The following is a 3,825-nucleotide window of genomic DNA, read 5'->3' on the forward strand; positions in this document are numbered from 1 at the left end:
ATTGTGTGTTTAGGTTACCTTATGAAAAACGAACATTACGTCGTTTAACATGATTTTTCCATTAACGCTTCGGTATTTCCTTGCATGTGTGCCTGTTATTCTACATATCAGCTACATAAAGGGAACGTAAAAAAAATAAGAGTATTTCGGAGAAATGAACATTTTTATGACATACGCACGCTATCTTGACACAGTCCCAAAGTAATCCTTGCAAGCCAACAAAGCTTTTACCGTACTAAATTTTTGTGTTTTTTACTCTATTTGTCCTATATCTTCCCTTCTAAAAAATGACGTATGTATGAATTTTGATTTTAGACGGCAGGCGTGACGTCCCATATCGTAATGATTTTCCTACACACAATCTATGCTGGTACGCTAACTGGTTAATAGCTGCTTACTTAAAGCACTTGAATCATTTATTTTCAGTTCATTTTTGTGTAGCTGAATAGAAGTTCTCTCTTTTTGCTTTGCTGAGGAAACGAGCGGTGCCTAAGGCAGTTTCTCTTTCGCCCCTATCTTTTCTTTTCGAGCAGTCGCTTTTCCGTTGTAGGGCTAAAGGTTCAGCGAAGTCTGCCTCGAAGCAGTCAATCTACACTGCGTAAAGCGAAGCTAAAGCAACTGCAGGACACTTTCGACGATGGATTTCAGTTAGAACAAGAGCAAACGCAAGAAGCCTGGTAGTAATGGGGCGAGCGACGAGAGAGTGCAAAAAGCGATAGCCCTCTAATGCTTACGAAAGATGTTCGTTCGAAAAGCAGAACAAAACATTGCTTTTATAGACTGGTGCCAGTCTCTAGCTGCTGGATACAGACAACATAGCTCTGCTGGCGCATTGCTGGTGATCGCGTAGCAGAGGAAGAGAATAGCATTTAGGTTGCTCTAACGCAAAAAAATTTACGCCAGCAACCCTTAGCATTTCTTTACAGATTTGGCCCGGGCAGAGGTCCGTTTCTCGTCGGCTTTCTCTCGTCCATATTACCGCTCGTCCTCTATTTCTCTACTCCTTAAACAGCTTGGCTATGTCAGAACTGCGCAGTTACAATACTCTTGACCCCCCACCCCGACCCACGCAGCTGGCGTTCCATCTTGGTTAGTACCGGACACTTAGATGATGTCGGTTAGGTTGTCAAGAAGCCGGTCCAGGCTATACGATTGTGCCAGTTCCGGAGAGCAGACAGCCAGAACCCCACAGCCGGAGGTAACAAAGCGAAGACAGAAGCACGGGAAGAGAAGGGCCATAATGGAACCCGGTACGCAGAAAACTTAGCTACCAAGTACCCAAAACGAGAAGCTAACCGACCAGCAAATAGGCGAACGAATCAGCTATACCTTATATTTGCTTGGGGCGATTTCTATCGCGCAGGAAGCGCTCTCTCCTGACGACTGAATAAACTAACGCTCAGTTAAATAGGTTAACGTAAAGAGGCCTGGATAAGTTTAGTTAGTTTACTGAAAATTGCTTCAGAAATTCGCAGTGAAATGATTTAGTGTACAGAAAAAAAAATCATAATTGTTTTCTAAAACAAATTGTATTTGCAAATTGGGTCGTTTAACAACTATGAACCAATTAACCGAAATATTTTTCTCAATTTTTGACAAAGTAGACATAACACTAGACAGTCTATGCGTCTACAGGCTACAGTATCAAAATAAAAATTGCCAAAGAGCTCGAAGGATCTTTCGATCCTCACCTGATTGTAATATTAAGGTCGCTGTCAACGCAACATGCACACGTTACCAATAAAAAATATAGCACAAATTTGTTTTGGCGCCTTTAGTGCAAGCAATTTTTAGGTTTTAAAGAGGTCCTATTGTGTGACTAGAAAGGCTCGTATAATTGTGGTACTACTCGGTGTAAACGAATACCATTCTACGCAATGTCCTAATTAGTGTCTTTCAGGAATCGCATTCCTTAAGGTATTTTTTGAACCCTTTATGCCTTAAATGCAGTTGACGTGTGTTAGCAGTATATGGCAGGCGTATTTTCAACATATGGTCCTTGCTATGATAACGGTCGTGTCGAATCCTCCTACAGCGAAGCCTGTTGTTATCAGTTGAAGAAACTCCATAAAATGTGTTGCGTAAAAATATTCTTGAAGTGAAAAAAAGGGTTATAAGCGCACTTAGAAACATCAGTATGATAATGTATAAGACAACGATCCCTTGGTGACAAACCTTGAAGCATGGATAGATTCATAACTGATCTGTAATCTCTAATGTTATAGTTTAACCCCATAGAATATCTCATATAACTACACCTGTTTAAAAACTACCACGATGGTTAACCCGCGTAATCCTAAAATATGCAAGGTCTAACCCAAAAACCTGTCTTTCTTTATTTGGACCACGGATTTGTAGCTGGGCAGTTATTTTTATTGAAATCCAAACTATTACAACGGCAGCAAACGTTTCTTGTTCTTATTTTTCTTCGATATTCGGCAACCGATGGCATATAGCGACTAAACCTTACAGTCACACAATGCCACTGCCGTTTTAGAGTTTCCTTTTGCGAGGAGCTATGCAATAGACGGGGCCGGTTGGGAAAAATTTAATTCCTAAAGGTGAGTGTCCTTCCCCCGACATAACCCGATGTGAGTTTGGGCAAATTGATAATTTTTTTGCAATGGTTACGTTTTTTAAGCTACTGACAAAATAGTAACAGAACGTCCATACGAATGTCGTTTTTGATACGAATCGAAAGCTTTTCCCTTGTTGATCTCTCACCTATCATATCAAAAATGCCTCCCAAAATGGACGTCTCACGATTGAGTTTAAGGGACTGAGTAAAATTCGATTCACGATCCTATGCATGAAACCGAAATTCTTGCGTAAAAAGAGCCAAAAGCTCATTGAGAGGTTCGTCTTCGGCCACGTGTCTTTGGAGTGGAAACGCGTGTTTAGCTATTTTTAAGTGTTTTGGAGCGAATCTCTGAAACTTTCAATTGAAAAATTGTACCAGCTGATATGACTAACAATTGATGAAACATTTTTTTTTCGAACATGTACTCTGAAATATGCTTTTGAGGGAAACACCAAGAAAAAAAAAGAAAACTAGAATGTGCAGTAACGTTTTGTTAACACCAAACTTTTACACCAAGCTATACATCTGCTGATAGCTAAAATCGACCATGCGGCATGAAAACGGGAAAAATCGCTCGCGGAAAAGCGGTAGCTGGAATGATTTTTTTTTTTTGTATTTTATGCTACAAATCGAAAGCTTTCTATGAGCTAAATGGAAATACAATGTATGTAGTGTTTTTAAGTACCTGAATATTTCAGTTGTCCGCGTCGTTTAGAAGCGAAAACTCGAAACAGTACAGGCGACCTTTGCCGATGCCAATCGGTAGATCTAGATAGAAAAAAATATTCACAAAATTGGTATTTTTGACTGAAAATGAAGATAATCCTACTCATCATATCGGTCTGCCTGCGTGACTACGGGATGAAAACATCTTTCGATCGACTTTCGGACTAGTCTCTAATCAAGATCAACTGGAAGACTAAAGCGGCTAATATACGCTTAATCTTCGTTAAACATATTTTCCCAATACATTTCCACAGAAAGATTCCAAACATGAAAATAATGAAGTTTTGGTGAAGTCTTAAAGAGAAAATCGATGTGCCACCCGAAATATATATATATATATATATATGTATCGGTGCATATGTAATGCACTTCGCCGAGGTTTCTAAAAAAGAAGAAGAAAGTTACCCGACGCAACGTCTATTAAAAATCGGCCGAATGCCAGTCTGACTAACGTACGTCAAAGATCAGCTGCCGGTCGATCCTAATCGAAAACAAAACCGTGACACTTCCCGCTACCA

The sequence above is a fragment of the Varroa jacobsoni genome, unplaced genomic scaffold (assembly GCF_002532875.2).
Source record: "Varroa jacobsoni isolate VJ856 unplaced genomic scaffold, vjacob_1.0 contig00989, whole genome shotgun sequence".
In the NCBI taxonomy this organism is placed as follows: Eukaryota; Metazoa; Arthropoda; class Arachnida; order Mesostigmata; family Varroidae; genus Varroa; species Varroa jacobsoni.